The following is a 14124-nucleotide window of genomic DNA, read 5'->3' as shown; positions in this document are numbered from 1 at the left end:
CTATTGCTAGGATGACGATCACACTATATCAAGCTGACCCGACCGTGGTCCACGAATAACTTCTGAATCAGTATGTGTAATCAAATTAATCATAAAACGCGCTACGCAGACATCTACGCGTACTCATTATCTTTTGAGGTAGCCACCATTTTTAAATCACGGTCTACTGATGACCCGTAACTTATGGTTTGTCCTGACTTGCAACAATATCTGAAGATTTGACGTAGGTGGGAAAAAGCGAGCATAATCGGTCCAACCAATATTTTTTTCAGTGCATATTGCGAATGATGGAAATGCTGTATTCATTTGTTTTATTTTTTGTCGCCGTCGTCAATTTTTTTATTTAAAAAAAATATTTTCATATTGTTTTAATCAATAAACAAAACACTATCTTATTTCATATGTCTTGCCGTACTTTCTCCCTAGTAATTGTAGTGGTATTGGTGGTATGATAGAATGGTTGTAAAAAACCGAGAAAGAAATAGTAAGAAATCAAAAAGTAGAAGTGCACATGTCAAACTGTACAAAACACATAGTATCGCGACAAGAAATATTTCAATTCTAAGTACTGCCGACGTGTCAAAAATTGGCGTGCATGCTTCGGAATATAAAAGCATAAATCAATGATATCACATTTCACATTTTATATTAAGTTATCCCTTCTCGTTGCGAAACTATGGCAGGCTGTTGAATAATGTAACCGAGAGAGACATGACGTCATCATTTGGTATGAAAACATAATGAGATTTCAACATTACTTATCCCATATTACTTCGCCTAGAAAGTATGACAATCCGCACCGAAAAAGCGTTGGTATTATGTTTAAATATTGGAAAAGTGAGTGCCTATTTTTATACTGTGTAGATACTGTAATACTAAGGGCCGTATGTATGAGATTCCCAATTTTTTTATAAGCTATTTAACCGGTTTTCCATCATATAGCGTATAGCACTGTTTGTGACGTAACCAATCTGACGTCACACGCCATTTAAAATGGCTGCTTCATACGTCACTTTCAAATGTCGCAAAGTGCAATATTTTTCATGGAGAGATAAGATGGATTTACGTAAGATTACGATAAAATATCTCCGCTAAACGACCAAAAATAGGTACCTATTGCTATATCTGGCATTAAAATATGCAATTGGAAGCATTCTGCATTCTTCAAAATATTATGGTACCTACCTACCTAGTTAATTATTGTAATATAACTGTAATAAAAAAGGCACTACTCTCAAATACACTGGATACATCATTAGTTTCATACGGTGATTGGTATAAATGATAATATTATACAGAGATCAATACATATTATTATCTTAATCCATTTGCATTTCTGTCATTTATTCTAATTCTGTTTTGACATCTCATAATTGAAGTGAAGTTAGTCAAAATAATATGTATATATTCAGTATTGACACCAAATGTAAATGTTTACTGGCAATACTTTATCCTTTCATACAGTATAATTATAAAATAACTGATAAATTATGTAAAGTTCATAATAATTTTTCATTTATAATTATTAAATTTATATGGTACCGTTCGCACACTTTCAGACACATTTATAATTTCAAAATTTTGAATTATTAATCGGGGAATGAAATTTTATAAGATTGCCATTATACGGACACCATGACACATGATGACGTCACTAAACAACGAATTACGTTTGTACTCATTCATACAAACGTGCAGTATATAGCCTATAAGGTTTTTGGGAATATCATGCATACGACCCTTAGAGTTTAACTATTTTGCAAAGAATGGCAGAAGTCTCGACATAATTTCAAATCTAGCGGTAGATAATTGACAACCGGCACTTTATTTTTTAACAAACACATTTATTATGGTATAAACTAATTATACATTTCGAAAAAGCACATTCATATTAATATAATAATACGCAGTTATCGAATTGATTTTGTTTCTTAATGAAAGGGGCTCGAGATAATACAATACATGTCAATCAAATGCTTGTTTGTATTCGCAAGGGTGACGGTCAACTGACCTTTTTTCATGTATCACAAACAATGTTGGAAACTGAAGACTATGTTATTTTTGTTATCAACATAATGCAGACTTGCTAAAAACGCGGCAATTTCAAATAAAATCAAACCGACCAATTAATCACATTAATACATCGATTCACACGTGTCATCGATCAATTATTACGATGGTAACAGAACTTACATTGTACAGAAATATTTTTAGCGAGGTCTGCAGAAATTTTTATTTTTGTGTTCAGACGGAGTGAAATTCTGCAAAAAACTGTAGTGCTTCAGACAAGTGGATTCGACAATATAATTGAGTTTCATTTTTAACTTACTTGTCTTATCTTTCCATAACTATGTGTTACGTATACTTTTTTTAACTTTACAATAAATTAAATAAACACCGTTCTATATATTTTTTTCTGGTATCGAAACCTGACTTGTGAAAAGGCTTAATATCACTACAGTTTCAATGGTAGCCCGATAAATATGTATAAAGCATAATATCACGCGGTATAAACTATTTATTCGTGATAAAAATTCACTTAGTACACATTACATACAAAAGGAACTATAGAGTACATAATCCATATAATATAAGGATTTTAACTAGAATAAAGCGATCCTTGTCGTCTGAGATAGTATAGAATAGGTGTGTCTTACTTCAAGTAGGTGACCTACTACCCAGTAAAAAAAACTAGCAGCAATCTATTATTTATACCATAGCCATTTTTTATCGTAATTAAATAAACGTATTATATTAATTGGTTAAGGACACTGAGGCGAAACAAATTAAATATGTTTTGATATTCACTCGTAAAAAATACTCAATTTTATCGTAGTATCTTCTTAGGTTTCCACCGTGTCTCCTTCTTCCTTCTTTACTCGACGTTTCGGGCTCGTTGCAGAGGCCACTTTCAAGAGATGATATGTTTTATGATGAAAATGTAGTGTAGGTATGTAAATGTAAACGTTGCTCTAAGAATGTCAAAAGGAATCCAATTAGCTAAGAGCAAACGTTGCTCAGAGTAATCTGTCAATCGTTACGACCAGGGATACCGGCTCGAATATTAGATTTTGCTGATAGGGCCGGAAGCCATTTCGTTTTTAACCGTAATCCATCATCCCTATTAATATTTTCAGGGTTTCTATGGATTTCAATGGCCTCCTTTACCAATCATGCGAAATATACTACGATAAAAAAACAACCGTAAAAGCCTCAAACATTATATACTCAATTTCATATATGTCGTAAAAATTATAAGTGTTTGTCCTTTTTTTTAACTATCGTACGAATAGTCAATTTAATCTCAAACTGTATAAAGAGCCTTCTGTACGATGGTAAGGAAATCTACGTCATAGTTTAAAGCGCTGGGATTTACATATTTTCTTTGTGTCATTCCTGCTGCAGGCATTGAGAGATTTATTTCTAATCAAGTGATATGACTATGCCAAGTAAATAAAATAATTGTAAAATCACGCAAAGCTTAGTATACCATACGATCAAAAAGGAAAACTTACGGGTGTAGTACGTTGTCGCATTTTTATACATACATGGTGAACAATCAAGGATATCACAACATTCTTGAATCAGTACATTAGGGTTCTAGGGTTTATTATAGCATGCAAATGTTTTTCTCACGCAGTTTGTATTTTTGTACTTGAATAACATGCATCTTCTTATAAATAAATGTAAATAATTATTGTAGAACCAATTCATAATTTTTTTTTTAATATATTATTGAAATATTTATTTTTGCACTAAGTTTTTTAGACTGATTCTGACTGCAGTTGCCCATTGACAAACCGTCGCTATAGGATTTGTTTCCCGAATAGACCAAATGTCAATTTTTCAGGAGACGAAAAACAAATTTCATTGTCGTATATTGAAATATCAGTAGATGTATCAATCATTCTTTCTACACTGTATGATTGCAACATTATCTAAGAATAGATTCCAAGAATAATATTATACTGGTATAAATCAGTAAATGCACAGAAAATGCGTTTTATTTACAAGTACTCGTTGTGGATATTCGGGAAATTTTTAGCGCTCTCTCAGAATAATGGATATTCGGGACAAAACATGGACGTTCGGGACTTAAGACCGTAGCGTATTGCTGCACGGCCCACGGATTACTGAGTGGTTAAAAAGTACGCACCTCAAATGTTATATTTATTTACACGATAATTGGTAATGATTACTTTTACTATTTAAATACCTAATGATCGTAATAACCCAAGTTCGTAGGTAATAATAACATGCGGCATTCGCTTTTTTCGGTTTTTTTCGTAATAAGTAATAAAATAGTTTTTAAAAACCTTTTTTTTTTATTCAACGAATAATTCACAAGATTTAAGAATGTACCATTCTAATTATTGAACATACATAATTTTGAAAATCACTTCTGAGAAAATATATTAAAACCAATAGAAAAAATCTTTTTGAAAAAAGTAAGACACCCGGCAGGAATCGTCCCTGCATCTCCTGGGTTTACGACCAAGTCCACGAATTATCCACTATACTACGAGGTGGCATACTTATGACGACAAACTTTAACTATTGGCCTGTTAATACCTGCTCATCAGTATTCTTCAAAATCAAGCGACTATTGGCTATCGGTTTTTGTTTATTAAATAAAAGTAGGTATCTACTACTTCAATTACTAACCGACGTCACGGATTTCTCCAATATTTTTTGATGGTACTTACTCGTACTTGCTAACAATTTTATATTAATACTTTTTCAAAAAAATGTATATTATTATACCTATATATTTCTATAATTAACAATTAAACTTATTACAAACCACCAAATAAATATTATATATTTACTATTGGAATGACAACACAAAATAATAGCATCTATAAATTAATTACCATTGGCTGCTAATATTAGGTAGGTACCAATATCCTAAGTATATAATATTCACCAAATAAATAGTTACTAACATACATATTAAATTAAATTAACTATCAGCGCATTCAAAAATAAATCATAGCATCGCCTTTATTTTCATAGAAATACCTAGATTAAAGGTAAAATAAAGACAAACAATGTTTGATTAATAATAATTTGAAATAATAATTATTTTTTACGTCATAGTAGTTGCCGGGTCATACTGTAGAATTCATATAACCGTTGGGATTTTGTGTCATTTATCAAAACAAAATGCAGTTATTTAGGTTAAAATACTCACTTCCATAACTTTACTATAAGTTCAGGGCAAACTGGTAATGTATCAGCTATAAACAATCTCTTCAAATTAGATGAATTCACTATTAAAACAATAGTAACTTTAAAAACAATAACAATAAGACGAAATTTGAAAGAGGATTCCAGACGGCCGAAAAATATGAAAGTGGGCGTGATTGTTTTAGAGCTAGACAGCGTGAATGTGGGAGCGAGATGCACGGCGTCAGCGCGGTTTGATTGGCTAAAAGTCATATTCGGGAAATAAAAACTCAGCCAGAGATTTATTTCGACCGAAATTAACTTGGATATTCAGGTACGAATAGTTGGACATTCGGGAGAACAACACGGAGTAATTGTAACTTAACATGGCGTATTCGGGTTTTTCAAAAAAATATCTCTGTTCCTAGATAAAAAAATATTTTTTTTATAAATGATTTCGGTAGAGTTCGATAAAAGAAATTGAACTGCATTAAAATGTCGATTTCGACAAAAATGGATATTCGGGAAACAAATCCTATAGCGACGAAACGCCATCTGAGAATAATAGCAGCCTAAAACGATTTTTGGATTATATTTCAACAACCGTTAGCTCTATATTTATTTATTCTGAGATTAAATAAATGCATACCAAAAATATGCAAAATTACACAAGATTGCCTGCCAAATTGGAACCTGGAATATTCATAATTAGTGCCAAACCCGAGACAGAATCAATCAAACGATATTTTCCTCCGATATTTTATTTTCTTAACCATGGTAAATTCGTATGATCTGGCGAGCAAACCATAATAATATGATATTAATACTATCAACCAAAGGTACTTGATGGAATTTTAATTTGAATTCTAATGGATTTAAGTTTTATACTATTACATTTAAGTGATTTCTTGAGAAACTCAAATGGAATAGTACAAAACTTAAATCCATTAGAATTTATAATAATAATATGCTTGCTATTCAATTTCATTGAATTTTGGTCATCATTTTCTCCATTAAAATATATTTATCCTATGAATAGATAATGTATATAATCCAAGTATTCTTAAAAGTAAAATATTTCACATATAAATATTACATCAAAATTTTATATCGTAAAACTACAGTAATACAGAGTAGAGGTTGTATTAACAGACTAATTTTGTTTTACGAGAAATGAATATAGCACATTTCCTTAACATAATATTATGTCAAAAGTAGTTAGTACGTTGAGTATGCGTAGTGTACCAATTACAGAGTACAAAACGTATATAAAGTATGTACTTATATCTTGTTTTATTTTATTTTTAAAAAATACAATGTATTTTTATTTCATTTTTTGCCACATTTATAATACTTTGTGCTCATCAATGTCGTTATTCACGGCTGAAAATGTCGATACTAATCTATTTGCGGGTGACAAGGTAAGAAAATTGTCCAACGGTGTAAGATCACACGTCGCCCGAGATGAATGGGGGCGCAATCCCAGGGCGGCTGTGGGGCAAAGTGGGAAAGCGTGTAGAGTCGGGACGCTTTATGGAAACGTTAGTGACAACTACAGCCACCGTGAAGAATACAGAGCCGGCGCGGATAAGTAGCGCCACATTTGCCTCTTCACCTGCTGCTCATTTGCGAGACGTACGTAATGAATATTAATATCACCCAGTCTACATTTTTTTGTTTTCAATTGACAAGTGAAAACACGCCTTTATAAATTGGATTTAGTGTAACTCAGGCAAGAAAATCTTTGACATGCTTATATCACTATCACCGGTGGAGCTAAACCACTCAGGCTCACCGCAAAGGCTACAGTTATTTATATAAGAAATTTATACTAATATTTTTTACTCATTTAAAGCATGTACCAATAAAAACTGGCGATTTAAAATTTGCCGCCATTTTTTTACAAGTTTAGTGTAATTGTCTCATTTTAAACTTGTCATAATAATAGATTGTTTCATATATAACAATATTGATAACAAGATCAAATTATAAAAAGTATTATTGTAATAATAGTTGAACTACAATTTTATTCTGCTTCAAAAATTATGTGATAATCTCTAATGAAATCAATTGCCAGAAAATCAAACAAAACGGTCACGTCAGCAAAACGGCCAGATTTAAAAATTTGATAATGCTCAAGTGATTAATGAAAAACCAATATTTCCTGCAAAAAATACGGCTTGGTGTGGTTTCTAAGAAAGAGTTGTCATTAAACAGTACATTTTTTCTTTGTTTTTCGAAAAATAATAATATCGTTATCCATTATTACTTAATTTTAGAATATAATCATTCTGAATTCAAATCAACATATTTTTACTGTCGAACAAAATTTTTAGATATTAATTTGTTTCATTACGAAGTTTGCCAATTGCATTTTAATCAATGATTTTTTTTGGAAGAATTGAAGCTTTTAAATTCTGGAGAAACTTTGTGTATTATTATAGTATGTATAGATAACAGTGGCGAAGGGTCGAGGTAGGCTGTTAAGATCCACCATAAATAGTGCATACTAAACTTTGTCAATCATACGTGTTTGTTTTCATTGGTATAAATCTACAATTTACAGACGTGTTCGTCAGTTTTTAAAATCCAATTATACCCTGCGAAACCAAGCCATAATAAATATCTAAAATTATATATTTAAATATTATATAACATTACATATTTTATTGATATAATAGTATTTTTATCTATTATAGTTTGTTTTAGGCAGGGCTTAATGAATTTAAAAATGAACCAACAAAATGTGTAATATGTACCTATTCTCGTACAGTATGTACGAAATCAAATAATTATGAATGAAAAAGTGTGCACAATTTTGTCGTATCGTCCAAAGTATACCAAAACTAGTATGGTTAGGTTTAAGCAGAGTTTAATTGATTTTTAATATTAACCAACACCATTTGTAAACTGTATTTAGTATTCGTTCAATAAAAACAAAAATACGTATGACTAACAAAGTTTAATGTTCACTATTTATCGTGAATCCTTACAGCCTAACTCCACCCTTCGCTAGCAATAGATAATCATAAATTATCCACCATAACCACTACATGCTTCAATATTTTGTTAAAACGTTTATGATTAATATCAATTTAGCAAATCTTTCAGATTCCACAGAAAAATCCATCCTTTTCATACAAAAATATCCCTTATAAATATATAAGTGATAATTTCTTAATGGTTACGTTGAATATTTCAAAAAAAGAATACATGAATGTAACAAATTCACCTGTTACTTTTTCCATTAAAAAAACATTAAATAAATCTGTTTCAGATTGAAAAGTCAAAAGTAATTCCTTGATAGATTCATTGTTAAACCTAGACAAGTAAATGAATTTCCTTACGTAAAGATTCGAATATACATCTTGGAATACCTTTGGCAAGTGGAACAATGCCACCCAAAAGACACTTCAATATATAAAAATATCGTCGATTCTCAGTTCGATCTACGTAAAACTTTTCCGTTCACCAGACCATGGCATAGCGAGCGCTCTCTCTGGGAGCGTGGAAGCGATGTAATAAATTAGGCTTTTTAAATCTTATCGAGGATTCAGACACATGGAGTCACGGAGCCACAAAGCGGCCGACAGTAGTTTCCGATAGTGTTTCTAATTTTCTTACGTATAGAAAATACCGGGAAATATATTATTTCCTTGAAAAATTCCGGAAATGTTCGAAATAACTAACGTGATATACCTAACTATAATGTATTTTGGTGACGGTATGTTCTCGAACAGTATTTTTTAAACTTACAATAAGCTAGACAGTATCTCATTAAAGATATCGATTTCACTGCAGTACATCTCATTTAATGACGAATTATGAGTATTTTTACGTTCGGACCTGTCAATTAATTGAAAAATAATTGTTCACTGTCAGATTAGAACCACTTCCGACAAGATAAGAGTAAATAAATTTATCATAATTACAAGAAAAAAAGAACTTTTTACATACAACGTTTTAAAATTTTCTGTTGAATCATATAAACTTGACTTGACTAGCTTAAACGATCAAAAAATGTGTACTTGATAGAAATACTGAATAATAAAATATCATTTCATATTGATTTCCATAATAACGCACGTATATATTATTTAATAATTTAGTTGCTAGGAACACTAGCAACCAATAATGGTATCGAAATAACTTTTCATACAAAACATAATTAACTGAAAATGAATTCAATTCTACGTAACGATGGCTAAAAGTGTTTTTGGCATTGTGTTCTGATATATTCTAAATGTTTCAAATATCTAGCTAGTCGGGAAGTTAGTTAAAAATCGATTGCAAGGTTTGTACCGGACAAATAAGAATACGAGTTAAGAAAAACGTTGTAAAATGAGTAGTATTTTGACGTACCTATTATAATATTATTTAGTGTAGTTTATAATAGATATGCGGAGAAAATAGTATACATACTTAAATCATGATAATATGGTTGAAAATACTGTTCAAATTAGTAATAAATGCTCTATTTTCTTTCATTCTATTATCAAATAATATAAATTATTATGTAAGTAGATACCTACCATAAAATAATATTATTAAAAGTCGTCATTTCGTAATATTATTTGAGAATAAAGTCATTATGCCATTTATTCATAATAATATATCCGTGATTATAACACTTTTTACTAGTAAATTAAGATTATGCAAATCTTTCAGTTTATGTTTGAAATTGCCTCGTAATTTTGGAGAAACAAAACATTTTTAGGGATCTGTGTTTACCATGAGAGGTAGGTTTATACTATTATTTATACTTTTTAAAATATTTTAATGCATTTTTATATCAACGTCCACCAAATTCCATTTAAGAAATAATTAATAATACGAAAACAAATTATATCATTTGAAAAAAATTTTGAAGAATATATATGATTAACCTATTCAGAACAGTTCTGAAAAGAACAGAACTGTATATTTAAAGTCCCGGGAAATCTAGATTACAAATTTCTGGAAAATCGTATAATATTATCTGCTAAAACCAGCTGAATACCTACCATGAACCGAATTGACATTACTTAGCTTGCACAATCCTCGCGGCTGCCGATATGACAATGTTATCATAACTCCATAAAGGCAGGGGCACGACGCTTTATCAGGGAGCGTCGCCGCGCCGACGACGCCAAAGATAGCGTCTAAAAATACTAAACGAAAAATACTTGCATGTGTCTGACTCGGTATCTACATGAATACATTATATTTTTTTTGGTAAGGATTATTACACTAAGGATTATAGTAACACGATTGAGATTTATAAATCACAGTAGTAGATTCAATCAATTTGCAAAATTTCAAAGCTTATTTCAAAGTGAATAAAAACTTTCTTTAGGTTAATAATTATATTAATATTATTTAAAGGCTTCTAATTTTTCGGTAAGTATAAATATTCAAAACTAGGAAGTATTTTAATAAAAGTATTTTATTAATCTTTGGGAATAATTTAAAATCAGCAGGAAGTAAAAAATGCTCAATGGTAAGTATTCAAATAATATATGAGAAAGTATTTAAATAAGCACAGGGAATTATTAAAATGTTTAATGTCAAGTATAAATATTTGTGTGTCAGAATAGATTAAAATTTGGGCAGAAATAATTTAATTGGCCGCTTTTTTAAATTTTCTAGGATAGTATCATTCTCTGTCATTCCAACCAGGGTTATAACATAGACTAATATTCGAGTTAGTTGTATCATAGACTAATACTATAATCGTCTATGGTTATGCTGTACCTTGACAGATGACAGTTGACTTCCTCAGCACTAGAAATCTAGAATAGTATTTTTTCTTTCTATTATAATGAATGTATCTAAAAAAATGGCTCCACAATTCAATGTGGATCTTCTGAGCAGGTTTCTTAAGAAATTCGTTCTAGCCATCAGCTGTAACTGTTGGTTCTATGCTCTGGGTACAACAGAATTAGTTTGTAATCAAGTATTAATGTTTATTAGAAACTGTTTTCAGTAGGTATCTACACTGGGCTAATGACCATTGAAAATACATGCTCCATTATAGAATTATGTTGTATGCCTAGTGTGTATTATCATAGGTATATTTTTAACATTTAAAAAAATAAGAAGACATGTAGGTAGGTACACCAGATGTGTCTATTATAGGTTTATTTTTGACATAAAAATTAAGAATAAGGCAGACTTCAGTTCTTTACAAAAAAAATACATGGCAACTTGAAGGGTCGCTTGGCTTGGCATGTCAACGGTGAACGGTGTGACCAGGTTATTGTAAATTTTATAAAAATATATCAATATTTTCCCCACAGCAAAAAATGCCTAGCCATTGTCAATCAATGAACATTCCTTTTATTTTGTAAATAAAATTATTTAATATAATTTATCGATATCCGTAATTTCGATATATGGAATAAGTAATAGGTATGTTTCAATTGTCTCGACATTAAAAGGTTCGTTATCTAAAAGATTTATACTAATATAAATATTGTTTTATAATCGACATGCAAACCAGAAAGTAGGTAGCTATTTTATTTGAATTAATACTAATATTAGATAAACTCATTCGATTATCGATTTATTAGTTAGATCAATCATATTAGGTATTTTAATCTCATTCAAAATGTATGAAAAATTTGGTTGAATGAATAATATTTCACAATATAACATTTTTAATCAAATTTAACCTTAAAATGAGGTATTATTTTTTATTATTACTTTCTTTAAAAATATTTAAGTAAGTATATTAGATATAGTTTGAAATAGTCCATTAGCTATCACTTAACTTTAAATTAATTAGATATTTTGCACGTAATTGCAATTGAAGACAAATTATTCATAATCGTTTCAATAGAATTAATTTATGAAACATGTTATTTCAATTAGATAATAATAGTTTAATAGGTATATTTTTAATTTCCATAATATTTATAAACCGTCAAATACCACAAAATTATTATAATTTGGGTTTAAAGTTATCGGAATTGAGGTTATCTTCTGTCATCTGTTGATGTGCTCATATAATTATCGCTCTTTTGGGTGCACCTTCGATTACTTCTTAGTTGGTGTTCTTTTAATAATCACAATAATGGTTATTTGTACCGAATATTCATGAATTTGGCGTGAGAGCATAGACAAATATCCCTTACGTGCGAGATGGTAACCCTAAATTGCTATGCGTCCCATATAAAATTGTTTACTTGTCAAATTATCATAATAATAATGGATATATGTTTTATCTACTGACACGCGTAATTTAAATAATGATTATTTAGTTTTACAACCGATTTTTTAATATTATTACTTCCTCAATGATTATTTTACCCTCCACACTAAAACTGGCGTCCTTATTCTGACACTTCGAAATAAATACTTACCAATGATTAAAAATTCTGACACTTGGGATTTTAAAACTTTTCAAAATTGTCTATTAATACTTCCTTCAAAAATACACGCCTTATTTAAATATTATTATAAAAATAAAATATTAATCATTTAACTTCGTGCATTTTTTATGTATTTCCAACCATGTTTGATCCTAATAAGATCATATGGGCCTCCACAGAGTGGAAGTTTGTATCAACAGATTTTGTTTTTACGAGAAATGGATGTCAGCCACTTGCTCAACCTATTAGGTCCATACCCTGGCTCAAACACAAATTGAAAAACAATATGTGTATTTGCTAGGCTCTATAGCCGACGCTATAGGCCGAAGCTTAAGCCGCGCGGCCATCGTGGGTCTACAATAATTGAACTGGATAATTAAAAACAAAATATTTTTGTGTATTTTTTGATAATATAGAAGAGTAACCTTCTAAACCTTTATTTAATCTTCTCGGTTACTTTTTTTGATTAAGACTTATTTTGCTTTCAGACACAGGCTGTATTTTTGTTTATATTTTTTGTGTAAATGAAATTTTATTTAAAAATATGCAGTTCTCTGCACAGACAAAACCGTTACAGTTTTTATTCACAGGTGCTTCTGTTAATTTATTATGTATACAAAAAAATAAATGTGATCGATAAGATAAGTAATAGGTGTGTACATTTATTAAAGTATTGCTAATATGCATTTAAGGGTTGACATTGCATTTAGCAAATTATTCAATTTGGATTACTGAAAAAAAACTAATAAATAGTATTATATTTATGAAATAACAAAACACCAATATATTTTTTGAAAGAAAATAGAGAATCATAACAGTGTTTTTTTAAGTTTTTATCGATTATTTTCAAACATACAAATTAAAACCTTAACTCCAAAAGCATTAATAATAATAATATCATAATCTATTGACTGTTTTTTTATGTTTTTGGAATAATGATTTAAGGAATTGATAATTATTATTAGTTTGCTATTTACTGAAAAAAATGATGTTCACTTGACTATTTTTATTAAAACACGTTTCAAAATTTCTATTACTATAAATAATTACTCCGAGTTAAAAATAACAGCGTAGTGCGTACCTACGTACAAAAAAATATATTTTTGTAGAAATACCATTTATTTTCTTTAGATGTTTGTAATTGAGTTTGTTTACTTAGAAAATAACACTTTGTGATAATGCACGTACTGCTGCGAGAGAAATTAAAATAAAATGACGAAAAAAAAAAACAAATGAAAATCATGTTATTTCTTTACGAGTAAGAGAGTTCAACAAACTCGAATGATACCCCAGAGTCGACCAAAGAGAGTTGATAAGTGTATTATAAGTTCAGCTGAAACGTGACACTGGAAGAATGAGTTCAATGTAGATATGTATTCAAGTAGAAGTTTTAATGCATCCAAATATTAATTATAAATACCTAATAACTATGAAAATAATATTATTATCTTCTTCTGTGACTGACTGAAAATTGTGACTTGGATAATTTGATTATCGGCTAGGATTAGTTGCTGTATCCCACCGTTTTATATATAAATAATTATAAGATAAAAAGAACTTTTTATATACAACGTTTTTAAATGTTCTGTTGAATCATATAAAC

The sequence above is a fragment of the Rhyacophila brunnea genome, unplaced genomic scaffold, assembly GCF_057557595.1.
Source record: "Rhyacophila brunnea isolate RB1 unplaced genomic scaffold, BYU_Rbru_1.0 scaffold_8, whole genome shotgun sequence".
Classification (NCBI taxonomy): Eukaryota; Metazoa; Arthropoda; class Insecta; order Trichoptera; family Rhyacophilidae; genus Rhyacophila; species Rhyacophila brunnea.
Note: the sequence above shows the minus strand (reverse complement) of the source record.